Genomic DNA, 21,090 nt, shown 5'->3' with positions numbered 1-21,090 from the left:
GCCATTCCCTTTTCCAGGGGATCTTCCGGACCCAGAGATCGAACCTTCATCTCCTGCATTGCAGGCAGACTCTTTACCATCTGAGCCACCAGGAAAGCCTTATACAAGCACAGTATAATATCAAAACGAGGTGACTGACGTTGGTACAATCCACAGAACTTATTTGAATTTTATCAGCCAAAGATATACTCATTTGGGTATATGTGTATCATTGTATGCCATTTTATCATCTTAAGCTTGGATAACTGTCATCACAGTCCAGGTATAAAACTGTACCATCACCACAACACCCTCTTGACCTCGCCCTTGGCACTCAGCCCCCATCCCTAACCCTTTGAAACCATTCATCTGTTGTTCATCTGTGTAATTTTATTTCAGGAGTGCTGTAGAAATGGAATCACACAATATTTACATGCCCGAGATGGTCTTTTTCCACTCAGCAAGATTTTCTTAACATCTACCCAAGTTGTTGCATGTATCAATTTTTTTTTGTTGTTTGTTTGTTTGTTTTTGCTGAGTAGTATTCCACAGCATGGTTCTTCCACAATTTGTTTAATCATTCACTCATTTACCCACTGGAGGATATCTAGGTAGTCTTCGGGGCCACTACAATTAAAGCTGCTATAAAGCATTTGTGTGGACTTCCCATGTGGCGCTAGGAGTAAAGAACCCACCTGCCAATGCTGGAGGCTTGCGACTCAGGTTTGATCCCTGGGTCCGGAAGATCCCCTGGAAGACGGCATGGCAATTCACTCCAGTATTCTTGCCTGGAGAATCCCATGGAGAGAGGAGCCTGGTGGGTTACAGTTCATAGGGTCACAAAGAGGAAGACATGACTGAAGTGACTTAACACACGCACACACACATACACACTCACAATCATTTGTGTATGAGTTTCTGCATGAACATAAGTGTTCATTTCTCTGGGATAAATGCCTGAGAGTACAATATCTGGGTGTTATGGTAAATCCATTTCTAGGGTGAACTGGGGAGGCCCTATTTGAGGGGGACAATGATACCAGGACAGCTCTGGACATCCGAGGCGGAGGCTGGGGGCAGAGCAGCCTGGTGATGACAGGCATTTCCTACCAGGTGGCCAGTGCCAAAGAGGGCCCTGGGCTTACTGGGAAGGTGGGGCAGAAGAGAAGCTCAGCAGAGTTGGCCAGTCAACCCCCCAAGTATGGGAGGGGGCTGGGTAATAACACGAGCCTTAGAGCTCAGACATTCTGAGAACTGGGAGCTTCCCGGCTCTGAGTTTGAAGCACCACTGTAAGCGAGCAGGACCTTGGAAAATATGGCCTGAAGGTGTCATCACACACATCGCCACTGCCAATCCTATTGCTCAGAGCTTCAGAGAGACTCTCCTGGTCCCTAGAGGCCAGAGGATCTCAATCCTCTCTCAGAGCTTCGTCTTCTCTCTTGTGCCCTGCTCCCTGTGTGTACTCCAGGGATCAATGCTGTCAGCTTTCAAGCTGTTCTTGTATCTCCTTGATTCATGGATCCAAGCGTCAGACAGGCTCTGCAGTGTGCTAGGCCCTGTGCAAGGCCTGAAGGTTGGCAAGATGAATAAGACACACCCGTGCCCAGTCTTTTGAGAGATATCAGCAGGTTCACTGATTTGCAGATCATGAAAATATTGTTGGTAATTTCTGTCTCTTTCACTCACATATTCTCAGAGTAACATGTGGCAAAATGTTGGGACTTGAAAATATTTGATGAATGAATGCGTGCGTGCTAAGTTGCTCAGTCGTGTCCGACTCTTTGTGACCCCATGGACTGTAGCTCGCCAGGCACTTCTGTCCATGGGGATTCTCCAGGAAAGAATACTGGAGTGGGTTGCCATGGGAATCTTCAGGGAATCTTCCCAACCCAGGGACTGAACCTGGGTTCTTTACCACTAGCATCACCTGGGAAGTCCTGATGAATAACTACTTAAATGAATAGCATTTGAAAGGTAGAAATATATGATCTAAGTACAGATCGGAGAAGGCAATGGCACCCCACTCCAGTGCTCTTGCCTGGGAAATCCCATGGATGGAGGAGCCTCCTAGGCTGCAGTCCATGGGGTCGCTGAGTCGGACACGACTGAGTGACTTTCCTTTCAGTTTTCACTTTCATGCATTGGAGAAGGAAATGGCAGCCCACTCCAGTGTTCTTGCCAGGAGAATCCCAGGGACAGAGGAGCCTGGTGGGCTTCTGTCTATGGGGTCACACAGAGTCGGACACGACTGAGGTGACTTAGCAGCAGCAAGTACAGATCATTGAGTGTACTGTTTGTTTAAGTTTTATTTTGAGGGACTTCCCTGGTGATCCAGTGGCTAGGTCTCTGAGCTCCCATTGCTGGGGGCCTGGGTTCGATTCCTAGTCAGGGAACTAGATTGTGCATGCTACAACTAAGAGTTCACATGCTGTAACTAAGACCTGGCTCAGCCAAATAAATAAACAAATATTAATTAATTAAGTTTTATTTAGAAATATTTATATGTTGTAAAAATGTACTGGTGTTTAGCGTACGATTCAATATTTTTTAGTATATTCACAAAATTGTGTAGCCATCACCACCACCTAATTTTAGCACATTTCCATCACTCCCAAAAGAGACCTCTTGCTCATTCGCAGGCAACCCCAGTTTCCCAATCTTCCCAGCCCCCAGGCTTGGTAACTGCTAGTTGACTTTCCATGTCTATAGAGTTGCCCATCCTGGATATTTCATCCAGATGGAACCAGGCAATGTCTGACATTTTTCACTGAGCTTTAATGCTTTTGAAGTTCATCTATGTTGTCACACAGATCAATACTTTATTCCTTTTAACTGCAGAGTAACATCCCACTGTGTGTATAGACCATGCTTTGTTCCTCAGCTGATACTCTTTGGAGTTGCTGCTACTCTGCGGCTATTCCGATGAGCTGGGCACGTTTGTGTGCAGCCTCTGTGTGAAAGTTTGATTTCATTCCTTTCTGGTAGGACTGGCATTGCTTGGTTATACAAGGTCTTTGTGAGCAAGGCTTTAAGGAGGTATCTATAGGATGGAGATGAAGCTCAGATAGATACACCCAGGCTCTGTCTGAGGCTCAGAAGCAGATACTCAAGTGTGGCCCTCTGGCCCCTTCCTAAAGGAAGCAAAGCCTAGGGTTCTTGCCTTTTTTCCAGAATGTTCCTTAATCTCCATGTTTCACTTCAGTTAATTGCTCTTTTCAAGGCAGATCTTGGCTTTTCTTTTTTTATACAGTCAGAGCGGTAGAGGGTTTTCCCATACTTTTCTGTACTTAAAAAATATATATATATTTTGGCTGCACCATGGGGCACGCGGGATCATATTTCTCTCATGAGTCCCCTGCATCGCAGCATGGAGTCTTAGCCACTGGACCACCAGGGAAATCCCCTCCTTTTCTATTCTTAAAATAATATTACTGTGTTTCCTTAATACTAATGCAATATATGTTTACTGTAGAAATATTAGGTTCCACAATCTAGCTTTTAAGCAGAAAAGTAAAGTGATCTAAAATATCATGCCCAGATATAATAGCAATTAATATTTTGGTGCATATATCCTTTTATGGATAGATGTATCTAGATCACTCCCTACACAGACAGATATATGTATAAATAGATAATGTTATCAAATGTATAGATTTATGTTGCATATGCTATTTTGACACCTAGTTTTTCACCTCATACATCCCAGTTTTTTCTTTATATATTTTATATGTAACAATTGTATTCTTTTCCTCACAGTGAGAGTTAATTTAACTAAATCTCTATCATTGAACATGTAATTTGTTCCAAAAATTCTTTGCAGTTAAAGAATATTGCAGTGAATTCAACACAATTAATTCTATACATACTAATCAGTTTTTTATAAGATGTATGAAAATGTTACCTGAAAGAGTGCTTTGATGCATTTGGTTGATATTGACAGCTGCTCCCCGAATGTTTAATCCACCAGTCACCTATGAGAGAGTTTAGCCCCTCCATTTCCACTAAAAACTGTCACTATGAAAAACAAACCCGACATTCACCAATAGGCAGGAAATGGTGTCTTGTGAAGTGTTCAGTAACTAATGAGGCTGATAACTTTTCACATATTCACAGGCTATTTAAATTTCCTCTCTGGAGCCCCCACCCCTTCTACAGAAGCATCGCAGGTCTCCGTCCCACAGCCCCACCTGCTCCTTGCCCAGCAGATACACTCAGAGTTCCTTCCCCTCCCTTGCACCTTGGGCAGCAAGTGAAGGGGTGCCAGGTGGCCCCTGCTCCACCTGCCACCGCAGTAAGACCCCCAAAGCCCACTCCCATAGTGTAGGAAGTCTCCCCCGTTGCCCACTGGCTGGCTGGTACCCAGAAAGGCCGACTCCTCTGACATCTAACCCACAAAGCAGTGGGATCGAGTTTTACGACAGGATGAAAGGGCAGGCTTCTGGAACCCCATGTTTTGGCATCAGTATCCCTTATCGGAAGGGCCGGGCCGTGGGCGGTGGGGCCCAGCTGTTCTTCTTTCCCCTTGGAGTCAGAGCAAAGGAAGTGAGATCAAATGATAACAGAAGGGGTGCCAGTTAGACAAAAGGAGAGACTGATTGCCAAGGAAGCCTGCTGCGGAGCGAGGCACCTAAGGAAATCTTTGATGAGGGCGAGATATCTGTGGGTTAATTGGATTCCTGCCTGGTGGTAGAGGATGGGCCTGAGCCTGAGCCTAAGGTGATAAGCTCTGGCTTAGCTCATGACCACCCTGGCTTCCTGCATGCCGGCCGCACCTGCCAGCTTGCGCATCTTTCTTGGGACATTGACTGTAGAGTTGTAGCCCCACTGGGTCTCTCCAGCCCATCTTAGAATAAACATATTTGGAGGTTTAGGTTTCTAGAATCTAAGAAACCGAACCAAAGGGGAGAGATAGCATTAAAGGCAAACACTTCATCAGATTTGGGGCTTAGGTGCTTTAAAGACAATCTAAAAATGTTTAATGGATGCCCTAGGTGGCTCAGTGGTAAAGAATGCGCCTGCGAACGCAGGAGACACAGGGGATGTGAGTCCGATTCCTGGGTTGGGAAGGTCCCCTGGAGGAGGAAATGACAACCCACTCCAGTGATTTTGCCTGAAAAATCCTATGGACAAAGGATAGGCCACAGTCCATGGGGTCTCAAAAACTGGGGGACTGAACACACACATAAATCCTTAATAGCAGAAACTGAGGCAGAGAGACCTCTAGCCAAGGTTGCATGTTAATTGGCAGAGCTGGACCCATACCCAGACACATTTTGGCCTGCACATTTCTTTCTGTTGAGCTGTCTCACTGTGGAAGTAAACTTACTGCTAGAAGTGAGGATATTTGAATATGCATTCATGCATACTAAGTTGCTTCAGTCATGTCCGACTCTATGCAACCCCATGGACTGTAGCCCCCCAGGCTCCTCTGTCCATGGGATTATCCCGGCAAGAGTACTGGAGTGAGTAGCCTATCCATTCTCCAGTGCATCTTCCCGACTCAGGGGTGGAACTTGTTATCTCTGAGTCTCCTGCCTTGGCAGGCCAAGTTCTTTACAACTAGTGCCACCTAGGAAACGCATTTGAAAGCATAAACTCCATTTACACTGGACAGCTAGCAGACACCCACCTTGATCATCTCAGTCTTCCTGGTGTTTAGTATATTTCTTATCCAGGTGGGGCAGGCCTGGCATGGGTCTCCTGAGGGTGGACATCTCCCTAGTCCCCTGGACCTTTGGTTTCTCAGTCCTGACTACCTTCTACGTGTATTCTTTTACTTACATTAACATGATAGTAGGTACTATGCGAGGATGGGAAACACAGATGGGGAATAAAAGGCTGGAAGCCAAACCCCAACTCTATGCTCACTAGCTGTGTGACTGGGGGCTGGTTAGTAAATATCTCTGGGCCTCTATTTCTTCATCTGTAACATAGAGACAGAAGTTGTATCTCTATTCTGTATGGGAAAAGAGGTGTGAACCTAGATATTCTCAAAAAAATGGTATCTTTCCTATACCATGGGTATAAATATCAAATAATTAATAGATTTAAGTGTTTAGAATAAGACTAGGAATAATAAGTATAAAGTAATACTAGCTTTCGTTATTTAGGTGGAAATCAAGACTTGTATGTATGGGCTTCCCAGGTGGTGCTAGTGGTAAAGAACCCACCTCCCAATGCTGGAGATGCTGGAGACAAGAGTTCAATCCCTGGGTCAGGAAGATCCCCTGGAGGAGGGCATGGCAACCCACTCCAGTGTTCTTGCCTGGAGAATCCCATGGACAGAGGAGCCTGGCTGCCTACAACCCACAGGGTCACAAAGAATCGGACACAACTGAAGCGACTTAGCTTGCACATATGCAAGAGCTGCGTAAATGGGAAAAAAAACAAGAGTATCCCTCAATGTGTCCCCCTTCCCTCCCTGTCCTCCTTCCTCCCTTCATCCACCCCTCCCTCCCCACTGCCTTTCTTCCCCCTGTCCTTCTTTTTTCCCCTCAAAAAACATTTATCGAAAGCTCAGTACATGTCAGATTCTATGGGAGGCATTGCAATACACCCACTGACTTCATTATACTCTAACCCTGGTGACATCTGTTCTTTCCTGCTGGAGACAGACAGGACTAGTGGACTGGCATGAATCCCTAGCAGCTCTTTGCTAAAATCTGAAGGCATTAAGAGAGAGGAAGTAACTGGAATGCCATAAAATATAAGGGATCCGGGGCACTATCTAATCTGAGTGCCTTACATCCTCACAGGTAAGGAAACTCAGCGGTCAGATGATACCTGACTTCAGGGTGCCATGTAGCCAGTTAACCTGAGACTCAGGACTCAACCCACAGTCTCAAGTACTTCATCATCTCTTTCAATAGATGCTCCTGCTTTTTCTGATCGATACCTGGACTGATGCCACAGGGAGTGAGGCTTCGACGGGCTACCAGTCTGTGTTTGCTGGATCACACGCCAGCCTTGTTTCTGCTCAATCTTCCTTCCCTTCTCACAAAACTGTGCTCACTACTCATGTCGCCCTGGTGGGAGCGGGGAGTCTCGTACCCGGTACCCACAAAACCCAGCCCCCAGCCACCACACCTGGCTTTCAGGTGTCCCCATGGGCTTGGAGGTCCTGCCTTGCCTGGGAGTGGAAACCTCTGTCAAGTGGCCCCATGTGTCCTCTGAGAGGCCAGGCATCTGGGACTAACGAGAAAGGCTGGTCTCCAACCTCGGTCCACCCCAGCTGCCACGTGCTTTCCCCATGCTGCTCACTCTCTGGGGTCTGCTGACTCAAGACACACCCAGAGCCATTCTCCTGGACACCTTCTCAGCTCTGACGTTTGTTAGTTGAGCGACTTCAGCAGTCTGGGCCTCGCTGGGGCTTTGCGCTCTGCTCATTTGTCATAACTGGTAGATGTGTCCCCATCACTCCCAGCTTTGGGATAATGAATGGCCTATTTGCGAATATAATCTAAAAAAAAAAAAGACTGGAGATATATATATATATATCTGATTCACTTTGTTGTACCGAAGAAGCTAATACAACCATGCAAATCAAATATATTGCAATAAATAAATTTAAAAAAAGGAAATAACACAGAGGGCAAAGCTAATGCTAAGGTAAACAGACAGCTATGAAAGCCCATGGAAGCACCAGGTCCCCAGGACACATCCTCAGGCGTTCTGCGGGAGTAGACCATGCCCACATGGGGCTGAGAGAAGCAGGAACTGTGAGGCAAGGGAGGGGGAGGCTGAGCACACGCAGCCCTTTCAGATCGCTATTTCATAAACCAAACCAGATCCCTTGGGGACTGCCTCTTTGCTTGAGTGGCTTCAGTCCAGCAGGGAATCCTGTGGTTTTCTTGACGATGCCCTGCTCCGGCTACTGGCTCTCCTGAGGGTCCAGGGTTTCAATCCCCACCCACCCTCCAGAAACCTGATGGCTGACCCTGAACTCAGGGGGGACTGTGTTGGGCAGCACTTAGAGGCCTGGTGTTCTCAGGTGGTTCAGGGGACCCAGCAGGTAGATGAAAGAGGAGCTTTTCGTTATTGTTGTTCAGTTACTCAGTCGTGTCTGACTCTGAGACCCCATGGACTGCAGCACGCCAGGCTTCCCTGTCCTTTACTATCCCCTGGAGTTTGCTCAGACTCATCCATGGAGTCGGTGATGTCATCCAACCATCTTATCCTCTGCCATCCCCTTCTCCTCCTGCCCTCAAATCTTTCCCAGCACCAGGGTCGTTTCCCATGAGTCAGCCCTTCACATCAGGTGGCCAAAGTATTGGAGCTTCAGCTTCAGCCGTCAGTCCTTCCAGTGAATATTCAGGACTGATTTCCTTTACGATGGACTATTTGGATCTCCTAGCAGTCAAAGGGATTCTCAAGAGACTTCTCCAGCACCACAATTCAAAAGCATCAGTTCTTTGGTGCTCAGCCTTCTTTATGGTCTTCAAGAGCTTTTTACTTGAGTACAGTTTAGAACTTTATTCTCTTATGAGTTTTTGCTTCTGTTCCTTTCTTTGGCTTCAGGTTGCAATAAAACACAAGATTAGCTGGGATGAGTACCAGACTCAGACTGGCTGTAAGTTCAGTGGGAACCGGAGATGGTAATTTAGAGCCAAGACGGAGAGGCAGTGCATGAGAAAGAGGCGTCTGCTAGCCTCACAGGCTGGCTCCTCACTTGTCTGAACTGGCCTTACCTCCATCTCCCCCTGCTCCTCCTCTATCCGTGATGAAGGATGCACCTCCCCTAATGATGCTGTGGTCCACAGGACAGGACTCAGTTCATTGCTCTTCCCAAGCCACCCATTAAAGTCATCATGGCTGTGCCCCAACTGAACCTTTTCCAGGGACCCAGGAAAGGACTGCAAGGATGATCTGTATTGAGAAGGGCTTGACTTCACCTATGAGCACCTGCTCTCACCTCAGAAGGCAGGTCTTGGCTTCCTGAGAACCTACAGAAGCTATGGGAAGATCTCATTGAAATGGTGCTCGGAAAAGTGGCAGGAGGACAGTGGGTTTCCCGAAGGATGAGAGGAGAGGGGAGTATTGGAGATTTAGTAGCTGTTAGATGTTCTCCCTTCTAGCTCTCACAACTGTGAAGGATCAGTACCATTATCCCCATTTTACAGATGAAGAAACCGAGGCTCAGAGAAGTCAATGGACCTGCCCAGGACCTCACAGCTGTCAGTGGCAGAGTTTTGCCTCCAGGACTGTCTGCGGCCAAAGCATCTCTTCTTTCTGCTGTCCTGGGAGAAGGGCAGGCAGGGGTCCAGGGCTTACAGCTATCCTGGTGCGGTATATGGTACCCCGAGGTGACACCCCAACATATGGGGTGGGGCTTGGGTTGTCATCCCATGTACTCAAGGAATGGTCTTCAACCAAAGCCAGAGTCACACTAAGATTCTGAACCCTTCGCCCTCAAGGAAAGCACAGAATCCCAATGACTTTTCCAAGGAGAATTCTCATAATAATGATGAAAAGATCAGTACAAATGAAAACTGAAAGCCCAAAGAAAATAATGTGGAAATGATGGTTGAGAAAATGGACTTGATGCTGATACACAGCCTGTGAGCTTTCGAAGGGCCCTTGGAGCAGAGAAAACGGTTCGTGGTGTCCATCAGAAGCGAGCCAAGGGTGTGAAACGCCAATTCAGGGCGGTGGTGGGGGGTGGGGGGGAAAGGGGGGATTTCTCCTGTCTTGAGAGGCCTGGGAAGTTTAATAGTTTAGTTTCAGGGAATCCAGCAAATAGTTCTGTTCCAGGGAATCTAGCTGGAGGCAGTGAATGTATTTAAGAAATGACTTCTTTTCAAGCCTCAAGCCGGGCGTTGTGGAATTCTGAGAAGTACATTCGCGAGCAGATGGGGGCTGGGGGAAGATGGAATTAGCTGCTCGGTTCGTGTGGAATGAAGTTGCTTTGTATTCGTCTAATGACATCAGGTGCCCAGACATTACAGCAATAAACGGAGAGGAGTATTTATGTAAACAAAAGGCATATAAATAGAGGGGAGAGAGTAAACTAAATATAAACTGTCAGTTCAAAGTCACAGGGAGAACAGCCAGTGCTATTTTCAGCGGAGGGGTGTGTAAGTGCGCGCGGGGCGCTATTTATAGACCGAAGGTGGTATGTAAACTCTGACAGTGGCCAGCTGCTTTCAATGGTGGGCTGACCAACTCAAGCCCAAGCAGCCTATTGTTTGCACATCCCCACAGGGAAGAAAGCAAGAGAGAAAGAAAGAAACAAGGCCGGTTTTCCTCTCCTGCACACACGCCTGTCTGTAGCTTCCCATCCTCGTGTCTCTGCCTCTCGCCTTCTTCCCCATCACCCTCTGCATCCTGGGCATTCCTCAAGGCTCAGCTGGGCTGTCTTCTGCACCAGGACATCTTCAGGACCTGACGACCGCCTTGGTTTTCTCTGTTCTTTTAGACAATGGACACACACACACACTCTACATATTTCTCTTTGCCCACTTTCTTGTCTTTCTGACTTTGCTGTGGGTATGCTGAGAGCAAGATTGGACGTATGTCAGTAAGCTAAGTACACAGATGCTCCGATTTGACTTGTCCACTCAATCACTGACCCAAAGGATGTGCGAACTTGAATTCACATGCAGGAAAGGGATTTGTCGGACGCAGGGCAATGGGGCTGAGTCTGAGGTTTTGCTCAGAGGCAGGGAGATGACTGCAATCACCTGAAGTCCCAACCCGTCCTCTCAGGACACTGCCCCCTTTTCAGGGAAGGTTTCAGTAATGATAGGAGCGTGAAATAGGCCCACGGTTCTCTGCTTCCGGGTCATTCCACCCAGGGCATCCTTTTCTAGTTATCCGCAGAATGCTGAGCTGTGTGTTTGCTCCTGCAAGGATTACAGACAAGGAGGAAAATACGGCTCTTTGGGGTCTTTGTGGTGTGTGTGTTTCCCAGAAGAGGGCAGCATCTCCCTAAGGTTTCTCTCCTCAGGTGGTCCAGCCCTTTCCAGCAATCACAGAAGAAAGAGTGGATGCAGAGAATTGTCTCAGTCCCTCCATTCAGTTTCACAGAAGCAGGGGGATAGACATGGTCTATAAAGAGCTGGGTGTTTGTGGGCGGTGTTTTGGGGGAAGCTGGCTTGCTCACTAGAGATCAAGCTTTTCAGAATGTCACTTGTCCGCGGTGCCCTGAGAACATGGTCCGATCAGAAGTCATCAGAGGGCGTTTGGAAACCTGGCAGAGCCTGGGGGTGCTGGGTGAGAGTTCAAGGTTTCGGGGAAAGGGCAGTGTGGCTGAAACATTCTGCCAAGCTTGTCCTCACCTGTTTGCACACCAGTAGAGCACACTCTTGCTTCCGAGGCAGAGCCTTGAAAGGCAGGAGGGTGACTGAGTCTCTAAGTCTGAGAAAGCTAGTTAGAGCTAGGATGAGCCCCAGGCTCTGCCGATATCTGGCCACTGTCCTTCCCCCCAGTCGGATGTTCAGAGTTAGTGTCGGAAGGTCATTCCCACCAACATCTGGTTCTCACCAATTAGAGAGCGTGTAGGTTCTCAGGCCACAGGCTTGTCTTCATTTTTCAGTGAAACAACCTCGAGGGCAGATGGGCGAGACCTCATCGGTGGAAATTGATGCTGTGGACAGCTGCCTGACGCTCTGGTTTGGGGGTCAGTGAGGCAGAGGGGTCAGTGAGGCAGAGGAGTCAGCAGCCCAGGAAGGGGCCCCAGGGCAGGTTCCTGGGACTGTCTTCCTCTGCTTTACTTTTTCTAAAGTGAAAGTAGAAGTCAAAGGGTTAGTTGCTCAGTCGTGTCTGACTCCATGCAACCCCATGGACTTAGCCTACCAGGCTCCTCTGTCCATGGGATTTTCCAGGCAAGAATACCGGAGTGGATAGCCATTCCCTTCTTCAAGGGATCTTCCTGACCCAGGGATCAAACCCCTATCTCCTGTATTGGGAGGCAGATTCTTTACCACCGAGCCACCAGGGAAGTCCCATTCTTTCGCTAACTCTCTCCTAAACGTCATTGGCTGCAGGTGGTATGTTTGCTGGAAACAAACGATCAGGCATATAAAAAGGCCTTTCAAGCTTGAGCTCTGTTTTTACTTTTTTTTTTGATGTGGACCATTTTTAGTGTGTTAGTCACTCAGTCTTGTCTAACTCTTTGGCACCCAATGGACTGTAGCCCACCAGCTTCCTCTGTCCATAGGACTTTCCAGGAAAGAATACTGAAGTGGGTTGCCATTTTCTTCTCCAGGGGTTCTTCCTGACCCAGGGATCGAAACCAGGCCTCCCGCATTGCAGGTAGATCCTTTATCGTTGTTATGATACTGTTTCTGTTTTATGAGGCACATGGGATCTTAGTTCCCCCTCCAGGTATCAAACTCGAATCCTCTGCATGGAGCTTAAAATCTTAACCAGTGGACCATCAGGGAAGTCCCCAGGCTCTGTTGTTCTTACCCAGAGAATCTGAAGTTAGTGGAGGGAGAGGCGTCAGGCAGGTGTGAGGGTGAAGGAGGGCTGGGTGACATGGTCCGTTGCGACTACTGACTCCAGCCAGTGACATCCTCTAAATGAACCCAGATTCCTTAACTCTGCTCCTCCTCCCAGGGAGTTGGGGGCTGGTGTAAGGCAGCCTTCAGTGTGGGAAGCATCACTCTCCCTTGGTGAAGCCCTGCCTTTGCTTCCGCCTGAGGCCAGCCTTACTGCACCAACACCCGGGTAGCACGTCTGCCCGGTGTGCTGGGCAAGTGGATGATGGCAGACCTCTGCTGTCCTTCCTCCCTTGGCACCTTCGGGCAGCCTCCATGAGTGCTAGGCGAGCAACACAGTCGCTTTCGAACCTCACAAGGCTAGCCTGTGCTCCTGGACTGCGGCCTCCTGCATATTCGCCTTCTCTTTTTCTGATCGGCATTCACCCTGCCCTTCCTGGTCTTTGTGGCTTGTCAGCCCTCTAACATTGCTTTAGCTCCGCTGGCGAGTGTGTGTGTGCGTGAGGATGAATTATGACAGTGCAAAGCCTCTCAGCTTCTGGCACGCTGGAACCGTTCCCCGAATGTGGCTCCATTTCGAGCCGCTGTCATCACAACTCATACCAAAAGCATCTCTTGCCCCGGGGACATAACTGTGTTTTGAAAGCATTTCTGTCCTATATAGCTTGTTCAGATATTTGGGAGAGAGCTTCTTCCATTTCTGGTCAGCTTTTGGAGAGGGTTTTTTGCAATGCCTCTGTTCGTACAATCTTCAGGCCCCCGCCTCCCCCAGCCTGTGACTATGAGAGAAGCTCTTACTGGCTAGACCCTGGTCCCAAGTTCTACTGCCAATCTGTCAGGCGACCTTGGCCAAGCCACTGCTGATTTTTTTTTTTTTAACAGCTCCTCTCACCAGCTTCGTATTTTATCTCTGGAAGCGGAGAGAAAAACGAATGTTTTCTGCCAGTAGGCTGAGAAAAGTCATTCTAAGTACCAACTGAATAGGATGGGAGAATCAAGGAAGCCAGCTCTCATGGAGGTTAGTGAGTCAACAGAAAAATATTGCCATTTCAGACGTCCATCTGCCTGTGTTTAACTCTTCGCCTGAGAAAGGGGTGAAGCATGGGGAAGTGTCTGATATTGGCTAAGATGGGAAAGGAGATAAAAGCCTGGGACACTGAGGATAGGACATGCCTCTGTTTGCCCTTGTGAAGACAGACAGCTGCTGTCACAGCTGTGCCTTCCAGAGTATGCTGTGGGCATCGGCCTGGCAGCAGGGTCCTTGGCCATGCCTGATATCCAATAGGGATGCTGTAAATATTTGGGAAGTGAGTGGACAAGTGACTGTCCCTGGTTTGGGCGGGTGCCACTTAGAGGGCATCTAGAGTGCAGCAGAAGGAGGGACTTGGGTGAGAGGGACATGCCTGTGTCTGGATCATGGTGACGGTGACACTTCGTGAGAGCCCAATCCTTTGGAAAGCCCCATGCTTAAGTCCTGCGGTGACATCCCAACTCATGATGGAGTGCCAGCTCCAGTGGCTTGGAGAGATGTGTAGACTCAGAGGCAACCAGAGAAATGGAAGAGGCATAGCCTCGCAGGCTGGAGCTGAGCAAGTTGCAAGACTCACGTTCAAGTCAGCCCATAAGCCAAGTGCCAAAGAAAATTCTGCTTCTGACTCTTTCCCATTGGACCTGCCTAGGGGCTTCCCAGGTGGTGCAGTGATTAAAGAATCTGCCTGCCAATGCAGGAGACTCAAATTTGATCCCTGGGTGGGAAAGATCCCCTGGAGGAGGAAATGACAACCCACTCCAGTATTCTTGCTTTGAAACTCTCATGGACAGAGAAGTCTGGTGGGATATAGTCCATGGGGTGGCAAAGGGTTGAACACAGCTAAGTGACTGAGCCCTCACAGTAAATTTCATGTAAATGAAATCACACAGGGTACAGCTTTCTGAAGTGAGCTTCTTTCACTCACTCACCTTCAAGATCCACCCCGTTTGTTGTCTTTATCCACACTTCTTTGTTATTCTTATTTTTATGACAGAGCAGCATTCCACTGTATGAACGGATCACTGTTTCTCCATTCACCTGTTGAAGGGCTTTGGGGTTGCTTCCTGTTTTGCATGATTATAATTGAGAAAGAGATTGCTAAATCATAAGATAAGTGTATGTTTAACTCTATAGGAAACTGCTGACCTGTTTTCAAAGAAGGCTGTGCTGCTTTGCACAGCAAAGAATGAAAGCTCCAGTTCCTCTGGATTCTTGTCAGCACTTAATATTCTCAGTATATTTTATTGAGCCATTCAAATAGGTGAGCAGGGACAGCACATGTTTTAAAAATTTCCCTTAATGGATATGATATTGAACATCTTTTCATGCACCGAGCTTCCGTTCATATTTCCCTGCGGTGAAGTATTTGTTCAAACCTTTCCCCCGTTTTTAAGTTGGTTTTTTTTTTTTGCCTTTTTACTGAGTGTTGAGAGTTCTGTCCATATTCTGAATATAAGTCCTTTATCAGATCTATGATTTGAAAATTGTTTCTCTTAACATTTCATTCTTTTAACAGTGTCTTTCAAAGAGAAGAAGTACTTAATTTGGATCAAATCCAGTTCCACAATGTTTTATTTTAAGGCTTGCTTTGTTGTTATGTCTCAGAAATTCCTGTGCAGTTGAGGGGTTGAGCTCATGCTGGCTACATGTGATATTGTAACTTCAACTTCCAGCTGAATTGATGATAAATGAAGGAAGAAGATGGCTCCATGATGACACAAGAAAGACCTATTTGTATGTTTCCTCTCCTCTTACAGAATGTCTTCGTTTGAGAGGATGCTCTAGAAATAAGAAAACCAGGCATGTTGACAAACTGCAAGAAATGTTGAGGGCAGAAGTAGGGGAGGAGAGAGGGACGTTTTCATGCTAACTGGACTCTTTTCCCCCTTGTTCATACTAGAACTTCAAGCTGCCAAATGAAGGCAAGAAGTGGGAGGAGAGTGAGGCAGAGCATTGAGTGAAGTGTAAATTGGGAAAGGGGGATTGCTGATGTATACCTGGCATTCAACACAAAACAGAGGCTCAGCTAAGTTACCAAAGGCTTTAGGTAGAAGGGTCTGTAAGCGTCCACAGAGGCAATAGACATCTTAGTTCTTGGGACTAGAAGCATTCCTAGAGATCTACTGGTTCAACTCCCTGATTTAAATATATATATGAAATTGAAACTCAAAGAGAAAAGTGGCTTTACCTTGGACTTGTCTAGCAGGTTAGTAGCTGAAGTGGCTCTGAGACTCAGGACTGGGACTCCCAGAATGATCTTTCATCTCTACCTCCTATTGATGGAGAGCGAGACCCAAATCAGGGTCAGGAATGCAGAATCACAGCAGCGCCATGATCTCTGGACCCAGATGGAGAAAGGAGAAAGCTGGTAAACACAGCCATTCCTAATCTAAAGCTGGAAAGTTCAAATTACTTATTGATAATATGATGATTATAACCAGCATTAACTGAGTACTAACGTGCCTGGCTCTGCTTTAATCACGCTCGACTGCTTTAATCCCTTCAACAATGCTATGAAGTAGGTGCCAGTGTTATTTCTAGTTTATAGATGTGAAAACCAAGGCAAAAGTAGTTGAAGTAAGCTGCCTAAGGTTGCACAGTCAATAAATGGCAAAAGTGGGATTAAACCTAGGTGATCTAAGTTCAGAGCCAGCCACATACCCGTGCAGTAGAATGTTTCGACACAAACAAATACCAATTAGGCACCCTCGTCCTAAATTCTCATGCAAAGAATTCCAGAATTGCTAGAACCAGAGTGATTGCCACCTCCAGCCACCTGGTACCTGCACATCAGAAAACCTGAGCATCCTGTCTTTGAGGTGGGCTTCAGAACACAAAAGCTGTGTGCTGCCTTCGAAAGGAAAAATTCTAGCGGGTCTAGAAACCACTTGTGCTGAAAAGAAGGCTGACCGCTGACCCCAATCACCAGTGCTCCTTTCTCTCACTTACTCTACCGCTGCTGGCACTGTGCCCGGGTCTCCGAAGCATGCTCACTTTCCATTCCTTTATAATTCTGTTCTGCTGCCGTTAGTCTTCTGGGTATTACTCGGTGCCCATAAAGCATGTGAAATTAATTTCTGCTGCCTCACTTGACGTTTATATTTGAGAAGCAACTCTAGGATGGGGCAAGGAGGTTGACTGCATAAATGTTACATTAATATCCAGTGGGGAGACGGGTACCAGCGTCTTTTGATTACACAGGATTTGTGCTTCAACTGTCTGATCATAAGTGCCTGCCGTCAGTTGGGACCGAGGCTAACTGCCCTCTCTAGGAATCAGATGGTCTGATCAGAATCAAAGGCTTTCTTCAATGGGGTTAGACTTGGAGGGTTTTACTCCTGCTCTCTATGCCCACATCCCTGTTGAACTCTGATCAAAATGAAGAGGGAGATTCCTTCACGTTCCCTTCAACAAGACTGATGGAAAGTGAGAAGGATGGTGGTCTGAGAGAGCCGTGAATTATGTCAGTGTTTGCTGTGTATTACTTTGTGTTTCTCAAGCCACTGGCCTGATTTCATTTTGCAGAGATCAGGGTTGTTAGTGTGTCCTTCTGAGCTCATCCTGACTGCTCGGAATGGCCACGAGATGGTGTGGGGGCGGACACACTGAAACAGTCTCCCCAGAGAATCACTCATAGCTGTGAGACGTCAGTTCCCATCGTTTCCTTACATTTGAAAGTATTTTTCCATGTGCTATTTACATAAAGAAGGCTGAGTGCCAAAGAATCGATGCTTCCGAATTGTGGTGCTGGAGAAGACTCTTAAGAGTCCCTTGCACTGCAAGGAGATCAAACCAGTCAATCCTAAAGGAAATCAACCCTGAATATTCACTGAAAGGACTGATGTTGAAGCTGAAGCTCCAATACTTTGGTCCCCTCATATGAAGAGCTGACTCATTGGAAAAGACTGATGCTAGGAGAGATTGAATGCAAAAGGAGAAGGCGGCAACAGAGGATGAGATGACTAGATTGCATTACTGACTCAATGGACATCAATTTGAGCAAACTCCAGGAGATAGTGGAGGGCAGAAGAACCCGGCATGCTGCAATCCATGGGGTCACCAAGAGTCCAGCCCCACTTAGGGACTGAACCACAACAGCAAATTCACATATATATTCACCAAACATTCACTGAGTGTCTTCTGTGTCCCATGTCCATAGCCCAAGGCAGACAGTGGGACACAGAAGAAACAAAAACAAACAAGAGAAGTTTTCCCTCATGAACTTACAGAGATTGGAAGTTATCTTCAATGCTCCGCATGGCGCTCTGTCGAGGAGGTTGGACCAATGAGTTCCATTTATAATTAAGATAAGGAAACCAAAGCTCAGAGAAGTTCAGGGTCCTACCTGGGGGCACACAGCAGCCTGTTTGCAGACTTCTCTCCTATCTTCCACCTCCAGTGTTCCAGAATGGCTTGCCTGTGGTTCTTCCTTTTTCCTCCCTCATGTGGCAATGATGCCTGGCCCATCTCTCACACAGGAAGGCATTAAGGCTTTAGCAGGTATCTCCATGACAACAGAGATTGTTTTGTCTTCCCTGTGTCCTCAGTACTGGGAAGCCTCTTTCTTATAGCAGGCTCCCAATAATATGTACGGAAAGGATGAATATGTCAGAACTGGCCTCAGCCTATGAGAGAAAGAGATCAGGAAGGAAACGCAACCATTGAGCCTTTGAACGAGGGAGAATTTTGATGCTCCTGAACATCAAATGTTTGATACAAATGAATATCAAATTAGACTGTTGATACAAATGTTACAGGAGACAAGAAAGGCTTTGCCCAGGCGAGTGGATATATCGTTTTTGCTCAAAGGCACAGAACCTGGGCTGTTTACAAATCTCAGTGTCCCTCCCTGTATCAGGATTGTCCTGCAACATGAACATCCGTGGTCTCCCAGATTCTGGCGTGCAGAGCTCTTGTCCTGCAACCTGATGTTTTGCCCAAAGTTTTCCCTTTTGTCTCAGGTTCAAAGGTTTTGTTAACAAAATAAGCCACTCATTACATACAAACAGTAATACAAATATTTATCAGGGAATCATCTAGCTTACTCTCAATATACTAACATTAGAAGAAAAGAGAAATAGAAAGAGCAGGGGATATATCGCCAAATCGAGTTTTGACCAACATCCAGACTCAAACAGCGCTGGGAAGTCTGGAGTCCCAGTCGGGAAAAGGTTCAGTCCACTCCATGGGTGAGACTTCAAAGACTGCAGTTGAGGGGTTCCTGCTTATAATCCCAGGGTGCAAACTGATATCATCATCAATCTGTGACCAGATTACAGCTCTAGCCTCATGTTAATGCTGTTTGTTTTGTTGTATAAAACTTGGAATGTAGTTAAACCTGGGGCTTGGTTGGCCAGGCTCCCTCCAGGGGCTCAACAATCTCAAGATTTCTCCCCCATCTTATCTATCTATGGTGCTGCAAATCCTGCACTCACAGCAGACCGTCACTCAGAGTCACTCCTGGCCAGGGCAGTGTCCAGGCAGGTTAGAAGCAAGCTCAGAGGCCTGCTTTCCATTGTCACTGAAGCCTAAACAAGACTATTTAATTTCCCTAACACCTGACTTACCTTTGGTTCGTACGATCAGTCAGCTGAATTCAAGAGTATCACCCAGAAGCAGAGCAGAAACTGGAATCCAGACCTCCAGATTTTTAGTGAAAGTCCCCTTTTCCTTCCAGAGAAAACATTCTAGCATTTAAAAATTAAATGCTGATTGTTTGCTTGCTATTTTGTCTTAACTTTGTCTTGCTCAAATGCACAGAGAAAAACAGATTTCTTTCAAAACGTAGTGGTGGTCTTGATTATAAAGGAGTGCTCTATAGTTTAGAGAGTTTTCCCCAGAAATTACTGAGTTTCCTAATGACTTGTTGTTGTTGTTTAGTCACTCGGTGGTGTCTGACTCTTGTGACCCCACTAACGGTAGCCCGCCAGGATCCTCTGCCCATGGGATTTCCCAGACAAACATACTGGAGTAGGTTGCCATTGTCTTTGCCAAGGGATCTTCCCAAACCCATGTCTCCTGCACTGGCAGGTGGATTCTTTACCTCTGAGCCACCAGGGTAGCCCTTCCTAGCCATACCTAGGGAAAAAAAAAATACTACTGAGACCATCTCGTCATCCAGCCCATGTGTGTTTTTCCTTCCCTCTTGAAATTGTCAAACTGACATAATTAACTAAGCTGTTAGCTAAATAGATCATTGGATCCCAGTGAGAATTTTTACTGAGACATCATTGCCCCCGCACCACACTGCATGAGGGACTGTCAACACTGCCTGATAGATGCATGGCAAACAATCCTGCTTAAGAGATATCTCTCTCCTTCTTCCTGAGTACTGAACATGGCTGGCAGGCTACAGAGCAGATGTCATGGAGCGTATGTGAGAAAGCCACCGATTCCTTAGCGTGTTTTGATCCCATGAGGTTCAGGGAGCCTGAAGGTACACAAAATGCAGATGATAGGTTGGACTCAGGCCGTGGCGGTCTTAAGCAGAAGTTGCTGCTATTCTCCGGCTCTTAAAAAAAATTTTTTTTTAATTATTTATTTGGCTGTGTGGGGTTTTCGTTGCAGCCTGTGGGATCTAACTTCCTGAGCAGGGATTGAACCTGGGTCCCCTGAATCATAAGCACAGGGTCTTAACCTCAGGACCCCCAGGGAAGTCCCTGTAGTTCTTTTTTGTAAAGAACTGTTCTCTGAGTTGGGGGATACACTTACTAACCTCCAGAAGCCTCTGATATCCTGTCGTAATCTGAGGTAGATGAATACATGGGCTTCCCAGATGGCTCAGTGGCAAAAAATCAACTTGCCAATGCAAAAGAGGTGAGTTCAATCCCTGGGTTGGGGAGATCCCCTGGAATAGGAAATGGCAGCTCACTTCAGTATTCCTGCCTGGGAAATCCCATGAACAGAGGAGCCTGGTGGGCTATAGTCCATGGGGTCACGAAGAGTCAGACATGACTTAGTGACTAAACAACAACAACAAGGGTGAATACACGGTTATTGCTTTATTTCTATTTTTAGGGATATTCACTTGTTAGCTCTACTTGCTCCATCTTTTGATCTATGCAGCTTGTGGCAGGGCCACCTGATAAATATATGTCATGCTCATCTTCTCTTTCCATCCTAGCTTCTCTGTTTTCCTGCAGAGTGAGGGATGACCAACGACTGAGGGTGTTTTGAAGAGTCTTGTTGACAAATGAAACTTTATTTGAATTTTGACAGATAAAAAAACACAGGCTGAAACATCATGGCTGGAGTGGTCGGTGTGTCGAGGAATTCAGAACGCGAGTGCACCAGCTCCTCGGTTGATGAAAGGTTCCTCCCGCACTCTGTTTAATTAGAAGCATGGCTAACAGCCAGAGACTTGGAAGAGAGATTATAGACTCATTAATCAGGGTCATGTTTACACCTCGATTGTCAACTGTAATCATTTGTTTAACCCGAGGTTTCCTTGGTTTACTATGATCATTATAGCTTGGCTGCAGTTTACAGTTAGGAAAGAGGAATGCCTATGTTAGCCTATATATTCCAGCAGGAACCCAGCCTGACAGTGTATTTAACTATTGTAAAGGAAGTTGCCTTTAAATCTTTGGTTTACTCATCTTTTATTTCAGAACTATAAACCAGGCCAAGTCAACGGATGC

The sequence above is a fragment of the Ovis aries genome, chromosome 3, assembly GCF_016772045.2.
Source record: "Ovis aries strain OAR_USU_Benz2616 breed Rambouillet chromosome 3, ARS-UI_Ramb_v3.0, whole genome shotgun sequence".
Taxonomy (NCBI): Eukaryota; Metazoa; Chordata; class Mammalia; order Artiodactyla; family Bovidae; genus Ovis; species Ovis aries.
Note: the sequence above shows the minus strand (reverse complement) of the source record.